The 26,003-nt window shown below is 41.0% G+C and overlaps 1 protein-coding gene across 1 annotated transcript in view; it reads left to right on the forward strand.

Annotated features, from left to right (window-relative positions):
- The window catches only part of LOC149250955 (putative GPI-anchored protein At3g06035), a 72,405-nt gene that overhangs the window by 1,101 nt on the left and 45,301 nt on the right, over positions 1 to 26,003 (forward strand). The window lies entirely within an intron of this gene.

The following is a 26,003-nucleotide window of genomic DNA, read 5'->3' on the forward strand; positions in this document are numbered from 1 at the left end:
GGAGGCTAGGCTTTTCAACTTAGGAATTTCCAATTATCACGGTCTATCTGTTTATGATTTCGCCTATAGTGGTTGCTGTTACCCAGAGCACGCTTCGAATCACCCTTTTCAACAGGATCAAACAAAATTGCTCGAAGTCGGGGGAAGTTGGGTGGTGGATGGGCGGGGGGGTTAATGACTCCTGTAAAGAAGGTGTGGAACGAACTGTGTAGTTTGCTCTGAGACATCAAACCTGTCACCATGAGCTCTCGGCTATGCTGTGTGAAATGATCCAAGTTCCAAGATTGAACCTACTGGGAATACCTGGGACGGCCAAGGTCTCCGAAATTTTATCCGCGCAAGACTAATTAGTTTTGTGGCTTATTTTATGCCTAAGTGGGCCTTTATAAATTTTCATTGCCAATGTACGCCTATTGCAGAGCTGGGCCCCTGTTTTATAATTATCACATAGACTAATTATGAGTACCATGTTTGAAGGCCACGCCTTAAAACTTTTGCTGATCACCTAATTGCTTCTTTGTAGATATAGCACGTGCCTTAACACTCCTTGGTTAATTTCCATTACTGGCTCCTATATTTTGGTCTTAATGAATGCATCATTTCCACATTACTGGAAATTGCTTTTAAGTCCATGACATTGTGGGTTTAGAACTGGTATTGCATCATAGGGGCATGGTTACTTTGGGTTATGAATGTCTCCACTGGTTTTCTACCACGAAAACAACTCGTTGTTTTCATTAAAATTTGAGATTATAGTACTCCTCATATGTCTATCTTCATGTGCCCATCGGACAAAGCCAATATGAGTTCTATAGCTAAGGATTCTAGTCTCGCAAAGGCATTCAGACCATACTCTTGATGAAGACCTTTACACAAATGTGCTTGGGAATGGTGTGAATCTTGACACAGATTTCATTCCGATGTTGATATAGAAAGGGTGATCTATACATGATGACAGTTGAATATCTTTAGTCTTTCAAATAATCTTTAGTTTCTGATTATGTTGAAGTTGGGATTATTTAACAAATAGATCGCGTTGGACCTCTAACATGGAAATTAGTTTCCTTGCAAATTCATTGCTCTTTTCCAAAGTTCATATCCCATGATTTTATCATTTTTGCTGTGCCGATGTCTCATAAAACTTTGAATCCAAATTCAATAAAGTTTCCCTATAAGATGTCAACATTTGTACTCTCCAGCCTTCTGAAAATTCAGCTCCTATTATGTTTTGTATGAATAAGAAGTTCATAAGCCATGATTTTTTCAGTGCCTATATCTCATAAACTCTAAACGCAAATTTAATAAAGTTTTCGTATTGGAAGTCAACATCTGTACTCTCCACTCCAAAAATTTACCTCCTACTATATTTTGTATGAGATTGAGCTATGTTGCGGAGCATAGCTATTTTATGCAATTTCTTGAGACCTATGCATGTATAAATTTTCTGCAACTTGTACTTTGGAAAGATGACAAATTAAGCCTTCTGTATATGCTTTAAATTTAAATTTCAAGCATTCTTAACCGTAGAGTGTACAGTGGATCTCATTTTCAACTTGTTTCCTGACTGTGTCTCTAATAGATCCCCATACCTTCCTTAAACTTATCCATTTTCTGTTGGCATGTCTGTTTTATATTAAACTGCAACAGTCACCCTAGTTGCTAGAGGGTAATTGCCATCAACATTCTGTGGCGTGCCCCAACTAAGTAGCTGGTCATTGTGTTCTAACTTCTGAGACCTCAATTTCCCACCTAAGTTACTCCTATGGCAGCTGTCTAACACTTTATATATATATATATATGTATGTATTGTGGAAATCATCTTCTCTCTCAGCACGAGGGCGAGAGTGAGGGTCAATATAACAAAATTCAGAGGCTCAAATCCATTGCATCAATATTTCTCATCATCATGTCACTCATAGGGAATTGAACATGGATGGGGGAGATAACATCCATTTTGCCTAATCACTAGAGGTAACTCCAATTGACACACACGCTCGCGCGCACACAAACACACACACATATATGGTGACACACTTTGCCACATCCCCATGCCTTTGATTAAAAAGTGGCATCACTTTATGTCCATCCACATTCACACCCATACCTGTACTCATATTCACAACAACACTTATGACCACGAACCCTAGCAGCCTTGCTAGAACGGTCAAGGAAGTTCACAAGGGCTAGATTTGATTAGCTTAAAGTGAAAATAATCTCGTGGATATATTTCAAGCCTTTGTGGAAAACAAAGACCACAGGGCATATCTCAGCCTTCAAGGGGTTCCAGGGATCAATTATATCATAATAAACGTTGTTAAAGATTTCACTTGTTTAATAAATTTTAAGATCCTTTAATATCTATTACTGATCAAATCAACACTGTTGCTAAGGTCTTGGCAACTTACTGGATGGGAACACATAGAGCAGGGTCCCACTATCACCTCGACCGGAGCCCTTGCTATTTAAGCCGAAAACCCCCCTAAATGGCCAAGGGAGGAGTCCTTAATATAACCCCAAGTAATTCCAAAATAAGAACAATGCCTTATATGGAGTCCCTAGAGTGGAGACGTTCGCTTATATGAGCTGGCTAGTTGTAAAATGTGTCACTGCAACAATTGAAAACTAAACAACAAATATTAGTAGCCAAAAATCATTGAAAGTATGTCATGCAACCTATAATTTTTGGTCTACACTAGAAATCCTAACCAGAAATGTGATTATCTTATGATTTGGGCCACTGATTAAGGAAATATGACTCATAACAACTTGCTATCCTATGTAGCAGACTGCTAAATCTGTGAAAAACTGAGGGACAACAATCTGACTTGTTTATAACTTATGACAACCCCTACAGGTGCCTTAGTACGTCTAGATGATTAGTCTAGGTGTGAAGAAGGTATGAGGGCCCCTCCCCTCAACCAAAAATACGATTGAAAGGTGAATTACTTTTCAAAAATATGGATGAAAACCTTCTTGGTTTATACACCCAAAATTTCTAGATTTGATTTTAACCCTTAAGTATGGCTGGAAACGATAAAAGTTTACTCGAAATATAGAAAACAATGATTATTGAGTACTATAGCGTAAATGGAGAAGTTTTATGATGGATGTACTCACTTGAAGGGTTGAAGTTACAGATCTTGCTGGAAACCCTGGAAACTTTGGATCTGCAGTGCCAAAGAACTAGATACAAGTGTCAAAATAATTTGAAATAAACCTTATACCTTTTTCTGGTTAGATCTAGCTATTAACTCTATTTTTCCCAAGATATAAGCTTGCTAATAAGATAAATAAGTAGAAATCAGCAAGCAAAAAAACCTAAACTAATTGCAGAAATTTAAAAAAAAAGTGTTTTTTATTGAAATAAGAATGGTACAGCCTTGGAAAGTTCGGATTTGCAGTGCCAAACAACTAGATACAAGTGTCAAAATAACTTGAAATAAACCTTGTACCTTTTCTTGGTTAGATCGACCAATTAACTCTATTGTCCTCAAAATATAAGCTTCCTAATAAGATAAATAAATAAAAAACAGCAAGCAAAAAAACCTAAACTAATTGCAGAAAATAAAAAAAAGTTGTATTTTTTTTTTTGAAATAATAGTGATTGTATGCCTCACCTTTGCTAGAATGCAAAGTCAATATCCCTTAGGTCAATATAGCTGGTTTATTTCAAGGGAGTGAGTTTGGTCCAAGATAGATATTGCTTCCTGTAAAGTTTTGTAGATGTTCTATGCTAAGAGCAATTTCACTTTTCTCACAACAATCATACAAGTAGATAAGCAAAATGCAGATAGAACATATAAGCAGATCTTACAGAAGACAAATCAGAAACAAGAAAAATGAATGTGTTCGTTTCGGCGGTCAACAGGATGCTTCAACCAGCAAAGTTTCCTTTGGTCAGCCAGCCCAGCATGTGTCACAACAACCCTCCTGGTAGCTCGTACTTTTAGGATGAGAGAGGAAGATGTGAGTTGAGTTGTGTTCAAATTCTCTCCAACTTTTCCTGTATATATATCCATCAATGAGGGTGTGTGACACATCTGTTGGGCATGTGAGCCTACATTACAAAACAGGCTGACCTTGCACATATAATTTATTAAAAATAATAAATTCAAAATATAAGTTCTGCTCATCGGATTAAGACTATTTTTATATGGATTTTACACCTCTCAGAAAGAGGAATCCAACAAAAATATTAGCCTCTTAATCTGAGCATCAGAACATGGAGTTTGGACCTAGTTGTCCAATTTTAACACTCCCTCTCAACTAGGGAGAACTCCATCTATTAGTGCAATTAACATCGTGAGTCATCCCGCTGAAACTTGCTTTGCTGGCTTCTTTACTTCAGAACAGAAGTGGGTCAGTCACAAAGACATCATTCCCCGACTGACATAATCAGTCCAGAGGTCCCAGACCTCACAAACCTTGATCCCAGATCAAGTGGTTGGACCATGCCATCCTAGATAGAGAGTACGGCAATCTCTGATGCGTCCATCAGTCTTTGCTAATAGTCTCTAGCTTTTCCACACCTCATTGGCCAAATGAGAGGTACTTCCCATGAGCCCTGAACTCAATGGGTAGGATGCATACGGGGCACAGATTAAATGAGTGGCGAACCAGCTCAATAATCACAAGGGTGGGGCAGAAGCATTATGAGTGCTTATAGCTCCGAGAAGCTATCCCCAAAGCCCCCCAGAGCTCCCAGAGCTCATCGTCCAACAGGACCCATATCATAGGGTCTTTCCACGACACCAAGACTCTCACGGAAGGTTAGGAACTTGACCTTCCCCAGGGGCTTAGTGAGAATATCCGCGACCTGCTCATCAGTTCCTCTATGATCGAGCCTTACGGCGCCTCGCTGTACCATATCCCGAATAAAGTGGTACCTGATATCAATATGCTTGGATCGGTCGTGGAACACAGGATTCTCAGTCATACGAATCCCACTCTGATTATCACAGAGTATTACAGTGGTATCTAGCACATGTTGGAACAGCTCACTAAAGAGCTTCCTCAACCAAACTGCTTCACAACAGGCCATACTAGCAGCAATGTATTCGGCCTCCGCGGTGCTCAAAGCCACCGACTTCTGCGTCCTGCTCATCCATGAGATCGAAGCAGAACCAAGATTGAAACAGCATCCAGATGTGCTCTTACGATCCACCACACTGCCAGCCCAATCGGCATCAATATATCCCCGGAGTATCACACTCCCGGCAGTGTATCTCAGCCCATGGTTTATCGTGCCCCGAAGATATCTCAAAAGATTCTTGGCACCAACCCAGTGAAAATGATGAGGCTCAACCATCTGTTGACTCAAAGTATTCACTGCAAAACATATGTCCGGACGGGTGTTCACTAAGAACATCAAAGCTCCTATGAGTTGACGATACTCAGTAGGATTGGCCAAGATAGGCCCTGCAGCGCTGCCACTCAACTTCTTAAAGTTGAGTTCCATTGGTGTCGACACGGACTTACAGTCCACCATCCCAAATTTTTCCAGAAGCTTCACAATATACTTTCCTTGAGAAAGGAGAATCTCTCCAGGTCTCTGTCAGACCTCCAGGCCTAGGAAATAGTGCATTAGTCCTAGGTCTTTCATCTCGAACTCAGCAGCAAGCTCCCTCTTACATTGATGAATGAGAGGGTCATCACCTGTCAGGAAGAGGTCGTCCACATACAGCACTAGAATGAGAGGCTTTCCTTCCTCAACCTTAAAGTAAAGGTTTGGATCAGCATTGCTTCGAGTGAAGCCCAGCTTCATCAAGTAACTATCCATCCTCTCATACCAAGCTCTGGGTGCTTGCTTTAACCCATAGAGGGCTTTCTTCATGGTTTTCTTCAGATCTAGGAAGATCTACTACTTTCTTCAGGGAAGCATCTTCGTCAAAAGTGACATCATGGCTTATCTCTACTTCCCTTTGACCAGGTACATAGACTCTATATGCCTTAGAAGTCTCACTGTAGCCCACAAACATTCCTTTCTTCCCAGTAGCATCCAGCTTACTTCTGTTTTCTTTCGGCACATGAAAATAGACAGGACATCCAAAAATTCTAAAATGTGAGACATCAGGTTTCTTACCAGAGAAAACCTCTTCGGGAGTTTTGGAGTCCAAAGCGGAATGAGGGCATCGGTTTTGAATGTACACAGCAGTATTTGCAGCTTCTCCCCACAGAAACTTTGGAAGACCCTGGACACATAGCATGGCACGGGCAGCTTCCACAATAGTCCTATTCTTGCGTTCAGCAACACCATTCTGCTCAGGAGTATATGCAGTGGTAGTTTCCTTCTTAATGCCAGCTTCTCTGCAAAAGTCTTTGAACTCATTTGACTCATATTCAGTGCCATTGTCAGTCCTCAAAATCTTGATTTTCTTTCCGGTCATATTTTCCACCAAGGCTTTGAAGGTACGAAACCACATGAAAGCCTCATCCTTCTTCTTCAAGAAGTATATCCAGGTTTTGCGAGAGAAGTCATCAATAAATGTCATATAGTAAGAACATCCCCCCCAGGGATGTTACAGGCAACATACCGGAAAGATCAGAATGGACCAGTTGCAATATCTCAGATGTCTTTGTGACACTTGAGGGGAAAGGTCCCCTTGTATGTTTTCCTTCAGCACAACCCTTACATACACCTTTATGATTATTTCCAAAATCAGGCATCCCTGTCACCACCTTCCTTGCTTCGGGAAGGAAGGTGACTCCTTCACCTATCATCGTGCTGCATATGAATGGCAAGTGTTCACAAGTCATAGCTCGGTTTGACGGATAGTATCACAAGTCATAGCTCCCAACGGACTCCTTCCAACCTGGTAGAGTGTACCAACTCTAAAACCAATTGAGATAGCTTCCTTGAAGCTCTTCTTCCACATGAGTACCTTTCCATCAGAAAAAGTTACATTGAATCCTTTGTCTTCCATGGCAGATACAGACGCAAGGTTCTTCTTCAATTTGGGTACATAGAGTACATCTTGTAGATGGAGGACTTGTCCTTGAGACAAGTGGAGGGTCACAGTCCCGGTCCCTTTCACAGGATAAGTGGCATTATCCCCAAGGATAATTTCTAGATTAGTATCCCTTTCAACCATGTCAGAAAGTGCTTCAGAAAGATTAGTATCTAAGGTGACTCCTTCACTGTGGCTAACTTTGCGTGGTATATTATATATAACTGCGTTCCAATATATATATATATATGACAGCATAGCATATACATAATTTCCTGCATGATGTATCATGAAGTGCGTATATACTTCCTGCGTGACTGTATGCTGTGCATAATTAAGGTGTCGTATATATCGTGAATGTTGTGCTTCCTCTATGACTGTATCATACGTAATGACCTCTTCATAATTGCAGCTTGATCACTGTGGCACCCAAGACTGCGTATGAGTCTTCATGACCAGCGTATAGGGTTTCATATTGCTGTGGCTACCCTTCATAGTACTGTAGATACTTAACTCAATGCGGATACTCGAGTTATGCTTGGACTGTGCCTTACGTTTAGACTGCGGCTAGAAACCTTTGTCATGTTCTACCATACCAGCGTATAGGGTTTCATATTGCTGAGATTTAGAGCTAGGGCATCATGGGCCAGCATCTTATTCTTGATGTCTCACTCCTTCTCCAAAAACCCAAGACGTGGAGAGGAGGAGATTACCTCAAGAATGTGTTTTCTTCGATGATGATTGCTATAGATAGAGTTTGTCTTCACCTCAGCTCTGATACCATGTAAAGTTTTGTAGATGTTCTATGCTAAGAGCAATTTCACTTTTCTCACAGCAATCATACAAGTAGATAAGCAAAATGCAGATAGAACATATAAGCAGATCTTACAGAAGACAAATCAGAAACAAGAAAAATGAATGTGTTCGTTTCGGCGGTCAACAGGATGCTTCAACCAGCAAAGTCTCCTTTGGTCAGCCAGCCCAGCATGTGTCACAACAACCCTCCTGGTAGCTCGTACTTTTAGGATGAGAGAGGAAGATGTGAGTTGAGTTGTGTTCAAATTCTCTCCAACTTTTCCTGTATATATATCCATCAATGAGGGTGTGTGACACATCTGTTGGGCATGTGAGCCTACATTACAAAACAGGCTGACCTTGCACATATAATTTATTAAAAATAATAAATTCAAAATATAAGTTCTGCTCATCGGATTAAGACTATTTTTATATGGATTTTACACCTCTCAGAAAGAGGAATCCAACAAAAATATTAGCCTCTTAATCTGAGCATCAGAACATGGAGTTTGGACCTAGTTGTCCAATTTTAACACTTCCACTATTACTTAACCCTCTTGATGACTTTCAAACCCACTTAGCAGTGGCCTTTCTGCAAAGTGGCATCTCCAACCTTCGATCTTTGTGTGTGAAAATACAAAATCTGGAAAGAAGTTGAAGCTCCCTCAAGAGATGGTTCAAATGCTTGGATCGATTTACTTGCAAAACCAAGAAAATTCAAGTGGGGTTGCCCTCTAATTGGCTCTCTCCAAGTGAGTAAGTAGTCCTTCAATGGAATTAATAGTTAGTCTTACCATAACTTTATTTATCATCATGAAATATTATATTTAATTAGCCCTAAAACAATATATCAAGAAAGGAAGTAAGGACAATAATCATTCCACATAATGCACAAATAGCAATTTACAAGAATTTGCAAAATGTGAGCTCTTTGTTATGATAACACTTTCAATTGACAACAACAACATTACGAATGAGGGGAGGCTAGCTTTCATAGGAAAAATTATAATGGCTAGTTGACGGCTAGTTCGACTCTCCCTTAATAAAATATTTACTAGTCATCTATAAGTTAGACTTAGTAATTTAATTCATAAAATATTACAAAAACAATTTTAATTTGCACATAAGGGGGTCGACTTGGACAAAATTCCACAATTTGGTCAAGAATTACCCTTTGTTAATTGTCACCAATGGTCAAGAGTCAAAATAGTAGCTTCTTCTTGTCCAACATTCCACTCCTCCAGCCCATGAATAATTTTACTTGCACTAAAAGGTGGTATGACTTCATTGAGAACTTGACTTGATCATTTTGATGAAGAATTATGGTTGTAATTACTATTTCCTTGGTCCATTCCTTAACTTCTCTCAATGGCTAGTTGGCTCATCCCCAACAACTAGTTTGACCTCCAACAACTAGTTCGACTTGACTTTCACTTGACTTTATCTTTACTAACTCCACTTGGTGACCTTGCTATTAGATCTCCAATTCCCTTACTTACTTGTCAATTCCTAAACCTAGGTTTTACTTTGGTGGTCTTGACCTATACTAAGCATCCCTTAGATTTTCCACATCACCTAGGACATTGATACATCATCACCCTCTATGCCACGCCATCACTTCTCGAATTATGGTTGTAATTACTATTTCCTTGGTCCATTCCTTAACTTCTCTCAATGGCTAGTTGATTCATCCCTAACAACTAGTTTGACCTCCAACGACTAGTTCGACTTGACTTTCACTTGACTTTTTCTTTACGAACTCCACTGTTGACCTTGCTTACTTGTCAAATCCTGAACCTAGGATTTACTTTGGCAGTCTTGATCAATACTAAGCATCCCTCAGATTTTCCACATCGCCTAGGACATTGCTACATCATCACCCTCTATGCCACGCCATCACTTCCTTATGTTGGTTCTATAATGCCTTAACTAATATATGAAACATGGGTTTTGTTCGTATCTTCATGTTGATCACGTTTGATGTAATGCATGTTTAATTTTGCCCAACACTCTGCCTATTTTACCCCCTTGAAACTTTCTATGACTTGTTGACCAACTTGTAACTAGCCACTGGATGCTTGGATCTGAAAAATTTCATGTGGCATGAATCCTCTCATCAAACTCTACAGTTTGAGATGGGTTGGCTTTTTGATCATCGAGATGAATTTGCATTGGGAATCATGAATTTCCTTAACAAATGTGAAATGTTGTCAAGAGAGACTGCTATGCTTTGTCATGAGGAATACTGCACCAAGGCCAAGGTCACCTACATTCTTGATAGACTCTAACCATGTGGAATGACATAGGTGCACCTTGTGCGGGCTGGACTTGCCCAAACATTGATAATCACCCCTACAAATGCAAGCTCCCATAAAACCGAGTCCACAAGAATGTTTACCTGAGGCTCTCCAATCCTATATATGACAAGAGTAACCTAAAGTGAAACTGAATACAAACTCAATGACAAATTGTTAATTTTAGGTATGTTCTATGCTTAGAGCAATTTATTTTAATTTTCACAGGGAGCTCAATATCTTTTCCAGATTAGCAATCACATCAACGTTAAAGTGAACTGTAGATAGAACATAAACATAAATCGCAGAAGACAAGCCAAGACAAAAGGACACAAGATGTGGCGCTAGCCAGGGACAAACCCCAATGTGGGGAAACCCTTGATCAATTCTTCTTATATGTTCTTCAATAGTTCAGCAGAGAGAGAGAGAGATAGTACGTTTACAACATAAGTCACCACTTTGACTAATCTAGATAAGAGCATAGATCATCTCTAAGAAGATGATACATGAGATCAGTTGAAGACATGCTGCTTCAATTGATTCTCCAAGGTGACTCCTTCACCTATCGTTGTGCTGCATTTTGTCATCACACTGCACCTCATCGCGCTGCACCATGCTGCGCCCGTCATCACTATGCTGCATTTCATCACGCTTCATTAATCATGACTGTATGCATCACTATAGTGCATTATGTGCCATTGCTACACCATGTTGCCGTACTGACCTATGCTCTGGCTGCACCTTGCTTGCTTGTTGTCCCTAGCATGCTTGTTGTCCTTAGCATGCTAGCTGTCCCTTGCATGCTAGCTATAACATTGCATGCTTGGTGTATTTACTGCTAAGTACCATACAACTGTCCCAATGTTAGTTAGCTGTCCCTTGCGTGCTGCTCTCCTTTGGAGACAGATGTTCCGACAGTTCCGACTGTTCCGGGTAGTTCCGACAGTTTCCAGCAGCTCCGACTGTTCCGGCAGTTTCGGCAGTTCCGACAGTTCCGACAGTTTCGGTAGTTCCGGCAGTTCTCGCTAGTTCCAACAGCTCCGACAGTTCTCGATAGTTCCAACGTCTGCGCTCTAGATTAGGGCAGCATTATCCCTTAGGATCTCTCCTCCTACTAAAACCCAAAGACAGGTGGAGAGGAAGAGATCCCAAGTGTGTTGAAAATGACTTGAAGGCCACCTATATTTATACTAAAATGTTGAGCACAAGTGGGGTTTATTTGGTTGCTGGCCGACCTTGACGAATTGTCCCATAACACAAATAAATTCATATCACCATCTGACTCATAGACCTCCGGTGCTGTGTGTCAATGGATGTGGTCACCAGTGGACTTCCTGCAACTTGATACAACCTTGAACTCAAAAACATCTTTGAAAATTCTATTTTTTTAACACGTACCTTTCCATTGATGAATGCCACCCTGAAACCTTTGACTTCCATTTTCGAGATGGACACCAGGTTCTTCTTGCGATTAGGTACATAAAAGAGATTCTTGTAAATGAATAGAGTTACCCTGATTCAATTGAGGGGTAACATTCCCTACACCCTTTCCGGGATAGGTGGCATCGACTCCAAGTATAATCCCATGGTTGTTTCCGTCTCTACCAAATTCGAGAGAGCACCCTTCTGTCCGACGAGGTGCCTTGAAGCACGACGATCAATAAGCCAGATTCCCAAAGAATCTGAAGGAGAGGGCCAATACAAGATAACACTTCTTTATCTTATTAGAAACAACATTTGATTCTTCATACCTGGGGTTCCTTGCTTTCTCTGAAGAGTCGATCGTTTCCTTGATGACCTGCATTACCTATCATTCCTCTGATCATTGAAGATGTCCCTAGAATGATTGTTATCATCATCAAGTGATGTGTCCCTACCTCAGACACTCCTTCGCATAATGGCCGAACTTATTACAACCAAGGCATTTGCCTTTCCTTCCACCCTTAGATCCGGACTTCCCATTGAAGTGATCTTTAGGTAGGCCATCAAAAACTTTTGTTGCGCCATTTTGATAATATCCTCTGCTTCAACTTCACCCTTGGTGAATTTGAAGAGGGATGAGGAATCCATTGATCCTTTTTTTCCTTTCCCAACGGTCTTCGGTGATTGCTTTTTCACTCTTGCTTGGGCATTGCCTTCACCTTAGCTCCGATACCATGTTAATTTTAGGTATGTTCTATGCTTAGAGCAAAATTTCAATTTTCACAGTTAGCTCAATATCTTTTCCAGATTAGCAATCACATCAGTATTAAAGTAAACTGCAGATAGAACATAAACATAAATTGCAAAAGACAAGCCAAGACAAGAGGACACAAGATGTGGCGCTAGCTAGGGACAAACCCCAATGTGGGGAAACCCTTGATCAATTCTTCTTATATGTTCTTCAATAGTTCAAGAGAGAGAGAGAGATAGTACGTTTACAACAGAAGTAAACACTTTGACTTATCTAGATAAGAGCATAGATCATCTCTAAGAAGATGATACATGAGATCCGTTGAAGACATGCTGCACCTCACCGTGCTGCACCATGCTGCGTCCATCATTAGTATGCTACATCTCATCACGCTTCATTAATCATGACTGTACGCATCACTGTAGTGCATTATGTGCCATTGCTACACCATGTTGCCGTACTGACCTATTCTCTCTCTGCACCTTGCTTGCTTGTTGTCCCTTGTTTGCTTGTTGTCCCTTAGCATGCTTGATGTTGCATGCTAGCTGTCCCTTGCATGCTAGCTGTAACATTGCATGCTAGCTGTCCCTTGCATGCTAGCTGTAACATTGCATGCTTGGTGTATTTACTGCGAAGTACCATACAACTGTCCCAATGTTAGTTAGCTGTCCCTTGCATGCTGCTCTCCTTCGGAGACAGATGTTCTGGCAGTTCCCGGTAGTTTCGGCAGTTTCGGGTAGTTCGGACAGTTCCTGGCAGTTCCAACAGTTTTGGCAGTTCCTGGCAGTTTCGTCTGTTCTGGCAGTTTCGACAATTCCGACAGTTCCCAGCAGTTTTGGCTTCTGCCCTCTAGATTAGGGTAGCGTTATCCTTTAGGATCTCTCCTCCTACTAAAGCCTAAAGACAAGTAGAGAGGAAGAGATCCCAAGTGTGTTGAAAATGACTTGAAGGCCACCTCTATTTATACTAAAACATTGAGCACAAGTGGGGTTTATTTGGTTGCTGGCCGATCTTGACGAATGGTCCCATAACACAAATAAATTCATATCTCCATGAATAGTTATCGGAATCGGATGATCTTTTTTAGATCAATCCTACACCTCTCAATGAGAGGGATCCAAGAAAAATATCAGTTTCCATTAATAAGATGACCCACATGGAGTTTGGCCCTAGTTGCCAATTTTAACACAAACATAGGTCTAGGATGCCTAATATAGGGCCTCACATGGTTTTTGCATGGCTTTTAACTTGTGACCTTGGGCTTACAATGGTGGTGGATGCTACATTGATAAGTATATGTAGCCTTGTTGACATGTGGGGTAATAATGTCAAGGGAATTCATATCTCACTACATGGCCGTAATTTTGTAAAGTTGTGGTACGATGTGAAGTTGAAAATTGAAAAAGTGAAAGCTTGTCATGCATCTGTATTGGGCCAGGAAAATTATCCTTACACGAAATCGTTAACGAAAATTTCTAGCCTTCATTGTTTTTGGTGTGGAAATCGAAGGAGTTTAATAGTGTTCTAGACTTGATTAGTTTAAAGTAAGAATAAATAGAATGGGTATTTCTACCCTTGTGGTAAAAACTAATCGTTGGCTTGGCCTTATGTAAATTTTAGCTAACAATGGTATGTTCTATGCTTAGCACAATTACTTCAATGTTCCTTTAGCAGTCCAATGGCAATATCAATTTAATTTTCTAATAGCAATCTCATTAACCATAAATCACATTGATAGTAACTGTCGATAGAACATAAAATAAAATGCAGAAGACAAGCCAAGACAAGAGGACACCAGATTTGGCGGATGCCAGGGAAAATCCCCAATGTGGGGGAAACCCTTTGATCAATTCTTCTTATTATTATATCAAAATGTTCAGTAGAAAGAGAGAGTACAAAAGGTCAAAGTTGACTTGCCAAATCTGTTAATTTTGGTATGTTCTATGCTTAAGAGCAATTTACTTCAAATTTGTTATTAGCCCAATCTCAATTTCCAGATTATCAATCACATTAGCATGATAATAAAATGCATAAACATAAACATCAGAAGACAAGCTAGGACAAGAGGACACAAGATGTGGCACCAACCAGGGACAAACCCCAATGTGGGGAAACCCTTGATCAATTCTTCTTATAATCTTCAATAGTTCAACAGAGAGAGAGAGATAGTACAAATATACAAAACTGATATTTTATGATAGCAACAACAAACCCTAACCAGCAAAGTCAAAGCTGGTCAAACAGGTCAGATTTGACCTCCAATCAGCTCGGTCAATAGCCCAGTCAACTCGGCCTCCAACAGCAAGAAGCAGCCCAAAACAGTCCGAAAATCCCAGTCAAACTTTGGTCAACAACAGTCAAGCCTGCAGCCAGCCCTAGCACAGTCAACGCTGGTCAACGCAGGGTCAAAGAGAGGTCAAAGAGGTTGTCCAGAACTGCGGCCTGCCAAGGAGAGGCAGCCTAACCCAATCCGCACTCAAGAAGAGTCAATGCTGGTCAAAACGTTGTCAAATAACCTTCCTGCAACTTCGGTCAAACTCAGTCAACGCTGCCCTAAACAGAAAACAGACTTCCTTCTTCGCACGTGTGAGAGATTCTGCTCCAGCTATGCGTACCCAAACAAGAGAGGAGAGAGAAGGATGAGAGGATGAGATGGTGAAATAATGCCATGAGGTCTCCTCCTTTTATATGCAACGTTGAGGTTAAGTTGGGGGTAAAAATGACTGTTTTGCTTGCTGGCCGACCTTGACAAATTGTCAATAATATAAATAAATTCATATCTCCATAAATACAAGTCAGAATCGGATGATCTTTAAATCGATCCTACACCTCTCAGAGAGATGAATCCAAGAAAAATATCAGCTGCCATAAATAAGGTGACCCATATGGATTTTGGCCCTAGTTGCCAATTTTAACACTCCCTCTCAACTAGGGAGAACTCCATCTGCTAATCCATCTGTCAGTGGGTACTATCTCTGCCATCAATGCACTGCTCTGCATTGCTCTATTGAACTATGAAGAAGAAGAAGTGATCGAGAATGTATCATACCATTCTCTACTAACTCGAAGTCAGTCCCAGATAAAAGAGAGTGTCTCATACCACTCTTACTGACCCGAAGTCAGTTCCAATAAAGAGAGTGTGTCATACCACTCTTACTGACCCGAAGTCAGTTCCAATTGATCCCAGATCAATATCATCCTAGCATAGGGAGTACGGTAGTACACGATGCGTCTATTGGTAGTACTATGCTCCCTTTCCTCATTTCCCTACTCATTGGCCAAATGAGAAGTACTTCCCATGAGTCCCAGACTGCATGGGTAGGATGTCTTAACAGGAGAAGGATGAACCACTCATCCTGCCTACATGTCGCCATGGGGTATCACAGGGGAAGGCTGAACCACTCACCCTGTACACAGCAAACCACTAGGGGAAGGCTGAACCACTCACCCTATGGTTTCTCATCGCTCCAAGAAGTACCCCAAGCCCCCCAGAGCTCCCAAAGCTCAATGTCCATATCATACAGGACCCTCATAAGAGGGTCTCTCCACGATTCCTATTTGTTCTCGAAAAGTCAAGAATTTGACCTTTCCCAGGGGCTTCGTCAGAATGTCGGCGACCTGCTCATCAGTCCCAATGTGATGGAGCCTTATTGCTCCTCGTTGTACCATATCCCGGATAAAGTGGTACCTAATATCGATGTGCTTGGAGCGATCATGAAATACAGGATTCTCTGATAATCGAATCCCACTTTGGTTGTCGTAGAGGATCACAGTGGTATCTAGCACATGTCCAAACAAATCATTGAAGAGCTTCCTCAACTAGACAGCTTCACAGGAGGCCATACTCGCATTTATGTATTCAGCCTCAGTGGTGCTTAAAGCAACCGATTTCTGCTTCTTTCTCATCCAGGATATCGAAGCAGAACCGAAAGAGAAGCAACACCCAAAAGTGCTCTTGCGATCCACAATCCACCACACTGCCTGTCCAATCAACATTAGAATAACCACGCAGCCTCACATCTCCGGTAGTGTATCTCAGTCCATGAGTGATTGTGCCTCGAAGATATCTCAGAAGATTCTTGGCACGTGTGATGAGGCTCAACCATATATTGGCTCAATGTGTTAACTGCAAAACATATATCCGGATGGGAGTTCACCAAGAACTTTAGTGTTCCTATGAGTTGATGACACTCAGAAGCATTTCCCAATTCAGGTCCGGCAGCACTACCGCATAACTTCTTAAAGCTAAGTGCCATCGAGGTAGTCACGGGCTTGCAGTCCACCATCCCAAATCTTTCCAATATCTTCACAACATATTTTCCTTGAGGTAGGAAAATTTCTCCTGGCTTTTGCTAGACCTCCAACCCTAGGAAGTAGTGCATCAGTACTAGGTCCTTCATCTCAAATTTGGAAGCTAACTCCCTCTTACATTTGTGAATGAGAGGGTCCGCACCTGTCAGAAAGAGGTCATCCACATAAAGCACCAGTATGAGAGGTCTATCATCTTCAACCTTAAATTAAAGGTTTGGATCGATTTCACTCCTAGTGAATCCCAACTTCATCAAATAGCTATCGATCCTTTCATACCAAGCTCGGGGTGCTTGCTTCAACCCATAGAAAGCTTTCTTCAATCTGCATACATGAGATTCCCGATCGTGAATCTCAAACCCCTCGGGTTGTTCCACATAGAATTCCTCTTTAATCGAACCATGCAAGAAGGCAGTCTTGACATCCATGTGATGTAGGTTCCATCCTTGTGAAGCGGCAAGGGCTATGATCGAGCGGATGGTGGTGTATCAGGCAACAAGTGCAAATATCTCATCGTAATCTACACTTTCCTTTGAGAGAAGCCTCGAGCAATAAAGTGAGCGTTGTACTTTTCTGCACTCCCATCAGCTCCATGCTTGATTTTGTAAAGCCATTTAGAGGTGACAACCGATTTGTCCTAGGGTTTAGGGACCACATCCCAGACATCATTCTTCATATTGGACTCGTATTCTTCATTCATAACATCCTTACATACTTGATGCTTCATGAATTCTTCGAATGATGTAGGCTCGTTTTGAATGATAGTGCTCATAATGGTCAGGTATCCCTGATACCTGGTTGACTTCTTGCTTTCATGGAAAGTCCCCCTTGGTGCAATATGTCTCTCGGCATCTTCGAGAGTCTCCCTAAGTCATGAGGGCCTCTTCTTGGAGGAGAGGGCTCTTGAGGAGGAGGATCAATAGGATCCATAGGTTCATCAACATCTGACATCGTTTCATCTTCTTTTTCATCCTGCTTTCCAGTGTCAGCTTCTTTATCCTTCCTTGGTATAGGAAGGTTGTCAACCTTGCTAAGAGCCATATCTTTGTCAAAGGTGACATCATGACTTATCTCAACTTCCCTTTGACCAGCCACATAAATTCTATAGCCCTTAGAATTTTCGCTATAGCCCACAAAGATTCCTTTCTTTCTAGATGCACCCAATTTGCTTCTTTTCTCTTTTGGCACATGAAAGTATACGGGACTTCCAAAAATTCTAAAATGAGAGACATCGGGTTTCTTACCAGTGAACATTTCTTCAGGAGTCTTGGAGTCCAATGCTTGATGAGGGCATTGGTTTTGAACATACACGACGGTATTCACAGCTTCGACCCATAGAAACTTTGGAAGCCTTTGATCATGAAGCATGGCACAAACAACTTCCATAATAGTATGGTTCTTCCTTTCAACCACACCATTCTGCTCAGGAGTGTATGGTATAGTGGTCTCCCTCTTAATGCTAGCTTCTCTGCAATAGTCATGGAATTCATTGGATTCATATCCGGTCCCATTATTAGTACTCAATATCTTGATTCTCTTCTCGGATTGATTTTCGATCATGGCTTTGAAGTGACGGAACCAGGTGAACACTTCATCCTTATTTTTCAAGAAGTAGATCCAAGTCTTGCGAGAATAATCATCTGTAAAAGTGAGATAATATAAATATCATCCCAAAGAGTTTACGGCCATCATACCAGATATGTTAGAGTGGACCAACTGCAATACATCTATGGTCTTGCTATTAGTTGAGGGGAATGGTCCCCTTTTAAGTTTTCCTTCGGCACATCTCGGACATACACCTTCATGCTCTACTTTGAACTCAGGCATCCCTGTCATCATCTGTCTCACATCGGGTAGGGAAACCTCTGGTGCCATAGTTCAGATTGTAGAGATGTGTCGCAAGACATGGCCCCCAATGGACTTCCTCTAACTTGATACAAAGAGTCAACCTGAAACCCAAGAGTAAAAGCATCTTTAAAATTCCTTTTCCAAACATGTACCTTTCCATTGATGAATGCCACCTTGTAGCCTTTGTCTTCCATTTCTGAAATGGACACCAGGTTCTTCTTGAGATCAGGTACATATAAAACTTCTTGTAAATGGTTCGTGTTACCCTGATTCAATTGAAGGGTGACATTCCCTACACCCTTTACAGGATAGGTGGCATTGTCTCCAATCATATCTCCAAGTTTGTCTCCTTCTCTATCAAATTAGAGAGAGCTTCCTTGTATCCAGTGAAGTGCCTTGAGGCACCACTATCAATAAGCCAATTCCCCAAAGTGTCCGGAGGAGAGGTAGTGGAGAGGGCCGATATAAGATAATACTCATTTTGCTTATTGTTAACAACATTTGATTCTTCATACCTGGAGTTCCTTGCTTTCTTGGAGGGTTGACCATTTCCATGATTTCCCACATTCCTTTTTCCTTTGCCATTGAACCTGCCATTCCTTTGATTGTTGTTGTTGAAGTTGCCCTTGGAGTGATTGTGATCATCATCATGTGATGTGTCCTTTCTATTTGGACACTCCCTCGCATAGTGGCCAAACTTATTGCAAACAAAGCATCTGCCCTTCCTTCCACCCTTAGATCCGAGCTTACCTTTGAAATGTCCTTTAGACCCAGAATTATTTCTCCTTTTGGCATGAGCGGAGAAAGCAGTGGGGTTGCCTCTATTTGAAGGCATTTCTTGCTCCACCATTCTTGTCTCTTCTTGAATGCATCTTGACATCAATTCTTCAAACCCCGGAATTCGATCATTATTGAGAATAGTGGTTCTAAATATATACCACTCGAGTGGGAGCCCTCCAAGGGTAGTGATAGTAAGTTCCCTATCAGGAATGACTTCTCCAATCGATAGAAGATCATTCTTGATCTCAGTGATCCTTAAGAAGTAGGATTGAATATCCTCGTCCTTGCCCTTCTTAATATCCTTCAACTTATTTTTGAGGAACAAAACTTGATTTGCATCACTAACCTTGAACATGCTTACCAATCTGTCGTAGATCTCCTTGGAGGTGTTCAAGTCGGAGATGTAGGCCACCAGATGCTTGTCAATGGAATCTCTGATAATCTTCTTCGCTTTGACTTCACCCTTAGTGTACTTGTTCTTTGTAGCAACCAGTGCATTTGATGGAGGCTCAGGGATTTTACCCTTCACATAGTCCAACACTTCTTGTTCTTCCAATGTCAGATCAAGAGACATCTTCCATTCGTGATAGTCAGACTTTTCACGGAGCTTGTCTTCAGTCGGAAGTGGGATGAGGAACCCATGGAACTTTTTGTCCTTTCCAATTGTCTTCGGTGATTGCTCTTTCACTCTTGCTTGGGCTTTGTCTTCACCTCAGCTTTGATACCATGTTAATTTGGTATGTTCTATGCTTAAGAGAAATTTACTTCAAATTTCTTATTAGCCCAATATCAATTTCCATATTAGCAATCACATCAGCATGATAGTAAAATGTAGATAGAACATAAACATAAACAGTAGAAGACAAGCCAAGACAAGAGGACACAAGATGTGGCACCAGCCAGGGACAAACCCCAATGTGGGGAAACCCCTTGATCAATTCTTCTTGTAATCTTCAATAGTTCAACAGAGAGAGAGAGAGAGAGAGAGAGAGAGAGATAGTACAAATATACAAAACTGATATTTTATGACAGCAACAACAAACCCTAACCATCAAAGTCAAAGCTGGTCAAACAGGTCAGATTTGACCTCCAATCAGCTCGGTCAATAGCCCAGTCAACTCGACCTCCAACAACAAGAAGAAGCAGCCCAAAATAGTGCGAAAATCCCAGTCAAACTTCAGTCAACAACACTCAAGCCTGTGGCCAGGCCTAGCATTGTCAACGCTGGTCAACGCAGGGTCAAAGAGAGGTCAAAGAGGCTGTCTAGAACTACGACCTGCCAAGGAGAGGCAACGAATTTTAACAAAATCCAAGTCAAAACAACCCTGTCAAATTTGCAGTCAACTGCAGTCAAATTCAACCCTAACCAGAAAGTCAAAGATGTTCAACGCAACAACAAATCTTCGTCTTTGGAGCTTGGTCATACCCAGTCAAAGTCAGCCTGATAAGGTGATCAAAGTCAGCCCAAAACAATCCTAAAAACTGCGGTCATACTTGGTCAACTTTGTGGTCATGTCTACGGTCAACCCTGCGGTCAAAGCGTATAGAAATTCTCGGTTCTTGTGCCAAACCATTCGACTTGCCAAAAAACGAAAATTTCCCACAAAAATCACAGTCAAAGGATGAGTCAAAGTGCTTGGTCAACGTTGGTCAAACTCTTGCAACAATCTTGAAATTCGGCCCTGTAATTTGCCCAAAAAATTCGTTCTTCTACCACATAAGTGAGAGAGAGAAGATCTGCCCAATAGCTATACGAACCAATGAGAGGAGAGAGAAGAAATGTGTGTGATGATGATGCCAAATGAGGTGAGAGGGAACTTGTATTTATACAAGTCGTTGAGGGTGAAGAGTCACATCCATTGGGCTTCATGAGCCTACATGATGATGTGGTCAACTTGAACAATTTGCACATGTGTGGGCATAAATCTAAAAACACACTTCTGCTTGTCCAAATTGGATGGTATTTATATCAATTTTGGTCCTCTTGAAAAGAGGAATTTAATGCAATCATCATTTCCATCAAATACGCTGTCCCAAGGTGGAATTTGCCCTAGTTGCCAATTTTAACACTCCCTCTCAACTAGGGAGAATTCCACTTGCTAAACCATCCATCATCATCGATCATCATGCCACCCTGTCATCATGTACCATCTCTAAATCTTATTTCATCTCTGCTCTATTGAACATTGATATGAATAATGAAGAAGAATCGATCGAGAGTGAGTCACAAGACCTTACCACTTTCCATTGACAAAAGTCATTCCAGAGGTAGAACCTTAATTAGACTTGATCCCAGATCAAGTCGTTGAACACCATGCATTCTAGATATAGGGAGTACGACAGTACACAATGCGTCCATCAGTAGTGCTATGGTCCCTATTAACTTTTCCCAACTCATTGGCCATATGAGAGGTACTTCCCATGAGTCCCAGACTACATGGGTAGGATGTATGCTGGGGCATCAGCAGGAGAAGGTGAACCACTCATCCTGCTCATATGACATAAGAGAAGGTGAACCACTCATTCTATGCATATGTCAATCACAGGGGAAGGTGAACCACCCACCCCACACACGTGTCATCAATTGTAGGGGAAGGTGAACCACTCACCCTGTACATAGCGCACCAATAGGGGAAGGTGAACCGCTCACCCTACACACATGTCAACCATCATGGGGTACACAGGGGAAGGTGAACCACTCACCCTGTACATCGTGCACCAATAGGGGAAGGTGAACCACTCACCCTGTGGTTGCGCATAGCTCCAAGAAGTACCCCAAGCCCCCAGAGCTTCCAGAGTTCAATGTCCAACTCAATTGGGACCCTCATGGGAGGGTCTTTCCAGGACTCCAAGTCTCTCTCTGAATGCTAAGAATTTGACCTTCCTTAAGGGCTTTGTGAGGATTTCTGCGACCTGCTCATCAGTCCTGATGTGTTGGTGGCTTATTGTTCCCTATTGTACCATATCCCAGATAAAGTGGTACCTGATATCAATATGCTTGGAGCGGTTATGGAACACGAGATTCTCTGAAAGGCGAATCCCATTCTGGTTGTCATAGTAGATCACGGCGGTATCCAACACATGTTCAAATAGATCACTAAAGAGCTTCCTCAACCAAACAACTTCACAACAGGCCATACTAGCAACAATGTATTCGGCCTCGACGTTGCTTAAAGTGACCGATTTTTGTCCGGCTCATCCAAGAAATTGACGTAAACTCTAATGAGAAGCAACATCCATACGTGCTTTTACGATCCACTACACTGCCAGTCCAGTCAGCATCAGTATATCCATGTAGCCTCAAATTCCCGGCAGTGTATCCTAGTCCATACTTGATTGTGCCACACAAATATCTCAAGAGATTCTTAGCAGCAATCCAATGTATTTGATGAGGCTCAACAATAAATTGACTCAATGTATTTACAGCGAAGCATATGTCTGGACGAGAGTTTATCAAGAACATCAGGGCCCTCACAAGTTGTTGATACTTAGAAGGGTTTGCCAATTTGTGCCCAACAACACTTCCACATAGCTTCTTGAAGTTGATTTCCATTGGAGTAGACACAGACTTGCAATCCACCATCCCACATCTCTTGAGCAACTTCACAATGTATTTTCCTTGAGAAAGGAAAATCTCACCTGGCTTTTGCCAGACCTCCAGGCCTAGGAAGTAATGCATCAAACCTAGGTCCTTCATTTCGAATTCGGAAGCCAACTCCCTCTTGCATTGATAAATGAGAGGGTTTGCACCTGTTAGAAAGAGATCATCTACATAAAGGACCAAAATGAGAGGCATGTCCTTTTCAACCTTGAAGTATAGGTTAGGATCAACATCGCTCCTTGTAAATCCCAGCTTCATAAGATAGCTATTAATCCTCTCATACCAAGACCTAGGGGTTTTCTTTAACCCATAGAGGGCTTTCTTCAACCTGCATACGTGTGTCCTTCGATCTTGTACTTTGAACCCTCGAGGTTGTTGCAAGTAGACTTCCTCCTTAAGTGAGCCATGCAAGAAAGCATTCTTAACATCCATTTGATGTAGGCTCCATCCTTGAGAGGTAGCAAGAGCAATGATCGATCAGATATTGGTATATCGGGCAACTGGTGCAAATATCTCGTCATAGTAGCCTCGAGCAACAAACTTGGCCTTATATTTTCAACACTCCCATCAACTTGTGTTTAATTTTGTACAGCCATTTTGAGGTGACTATGGACTTGTCCTTTGGTCTAGGCACCACATCCCAGACATCGTTTTTGATGATAGATTCATATTCCTCATTCATCGACTACTTCGAATGTACATGGCTAAGATTGAACAATACTACTCATAGCAACTAAGTACCCCTGATACATGTTCGGCTTCTTACTTTCACAGAATGTCCCTCTTGGAGCAATATGTCTTTTAGCATCTTCAAGAGTATATTTGAGCCACAAAGGTCTTTTTCTTGAGGTAGAGGGATCACTAGGAGGTGGATCATTGGGATCCATCGGGCCTTCAACATCGGCCATAGGCTCATATGTCGGAGGTTCATCTTGCTTTTTTGCAACATCATCATTATCCTTTCGTAGAATGGGGAGATCTCAGGCCTTCCCAAGGGCAGTGTCTTCATCTAAGGTGACATCATGGCTAACTTCTACATCTCTTTCTGTAGACACATAGATTCTATACGCCTTTGAATTTTCACTTTAGCCCGCAAATATACCTTTCTTCCCAGATGCTTCTAACTTGTTTCTTTTCTCTTTAGGCACATGAAAACACACGAGACAACCAAATATTCTAAAATGAGAAACATTAGGTTTCTTACCGGTGAAAACTTCTTTCGGTGTCTTGAAATCCAGTGCTTGATGCAGGCTCCTATTTTGAACATACACGACAATGTTGGCAACTTCTCCCCATAAGAACTTCGGTAGACCTTGATCATGGAGCATGGCGCGAGTGGCTTCCATGTTTGTTCGATTCTTTTCAGCAACTCCATTTTGCTCAGAAATGTATGGAACGATTGTCTCCATCTTAATGCCAACCTCTTTGCAAAAGTCATTGAATTCATTTGATTCATATTCGGTTCCATTGTCGTTCCTCAATATTTTGATCTTCTTCCCTGTTTGATTTTCCACCAAGGCTTTGAAAGAACAGAACTATTTGAACACTTCATCCTTCTTCTTCAAGAAATAGATCCATGTTTTGCGAGAGAAGTCATCGACAAAAAATGCATAGTATAAGTGTTGGTGCATTAAGATGACTATTTAAAAGCAACCTTAATACCTACATTAGTTATCAAACCAGGGCAAGTTTGTTTATTTCAAGAGCATTCAACATTGTCTATGCAAGTGAATTCAAAGGCTAATTCATAATGAAATGATTTAGAATCGTTGCAATGGTTAATATCTAATTCTCGAAGTTCAATTCAAAACAATCCTGAAAGAAATCTTTAAAGCATTTTCAAATCTACTTTAATCTATTATGCAGAGAACTGAATTGGAATGCAAGTAAAATGAATCACTCTTAGCAAATCTAATTGGTATAGACAATAATTCGTTCAACATGTAGGAAAGCTACAACAAATTAACAAGTAACTATTCAAACATCTCACGGAAAGCAATCAACTGTAAGCTTAAGATCTCTGGTAACACTACTTCAGAATGAACAACAATCAAATACTTAAACTAACTTGATCAATTCAGTAAAGATTAACACATAGATGTAAAACACAACAAGATCTAGAATCTAGTTTGAACAACAAAAGCAAATTGTAATAATCAATACTCACAACAATCAGAATAATTCTAATTTCATGAACTAACAGTAATAAACAATTGTAAGAATAAGCAGAAATAAATATGACAATTAAAGCAGTAAATCTCCTATCGACCGGGCCCAAAGTCTCCAGAAGTCACTGCCGAAAGACACTCAGAATGCGATTATAGGTAAAACACAGTATTCTTCATTAAACTTGATAATAGAGTTACAACATCACAGTAATGAAAGTACTCTGTGTCAAAAATGAATAATTACAATCTTGAATTTTCTAACTAGCTGTTCATTTCGCCTGGTGGCTTCATATAAGCTAGGAAAGGCAAACAGATAAAAAGCGAATCCTCAGGATCTATTTCTTGAAGAAGAAGGATGAATTGGTTCTCTTAGTCTATCGTTGTCCTTCGTAATCGAGACATTGTCCTTTTCCTTTCTTGGTCGCCGCTGTTCTGTCATTTGAACATCAATCATTCAATTCATGTTCCTGCATATAAAGATAGCGAAAGTTAGTTTTTTATGCCCAGATTTACCCAATTCGTTAATGATCGATTTTATCCAGCTTTTGTAATTGTTTCTCCTATATTTATTCCTAAAACGAAGATAAACACATAAAGACAAATGATTAATTAAGCTAATACGAGGATAAACCATACATTTTCCACGACTCAACAATAAGTATCCTCCCAATGATGTTGCGGGCAACATTCTAGATCATAATGGACCAATTGAAGAATATTAGTAGTTTGGCTTTCACTTGAAGGGAATGGTCCCCTAGTTGCACAACCTTGACAAACTCCTTCATGATTCATGTTTGGGCATACCTGTGACCATTTTCCTTACCCCAAGTAAGGCTTGGTAATGAAGGTGAGCAAATCTCCAGTGCCATAATTCAGATTGAAGAGAAGTATCGCAAGTCAAGGTTCCCAAAGGACTTCCTCCAACTTGATAGAGACCTTCAACCCTAAATCCAAGTGTAAATGCATCTTTAGGGTTTCTTTGCCAAATACGCATCAATGAATGCTACCTTGAAGCCTTTATCTTCCATCGCAAAAATAGACACCGGGGTCTTCTTCAAATCGGGTACATGCAATACTTCTTGTAGATGA

The sequence above is a fragment of the Pinus tabuliformis genome, chromosome 7 (assembly GCF_031772625.1).
Source record: "Pinus tabuliformis cultivar Carrire ecotype Pingquan chromosome 7, CPIR1, whole genome shotgun sequence".
Taxonomy (NCBI): Eukaryota; Viridiplantae; Streptophyta; class Pinopsida; order Pinales; family Pinaceae; genus Pinus; species Pinus tabuliformis.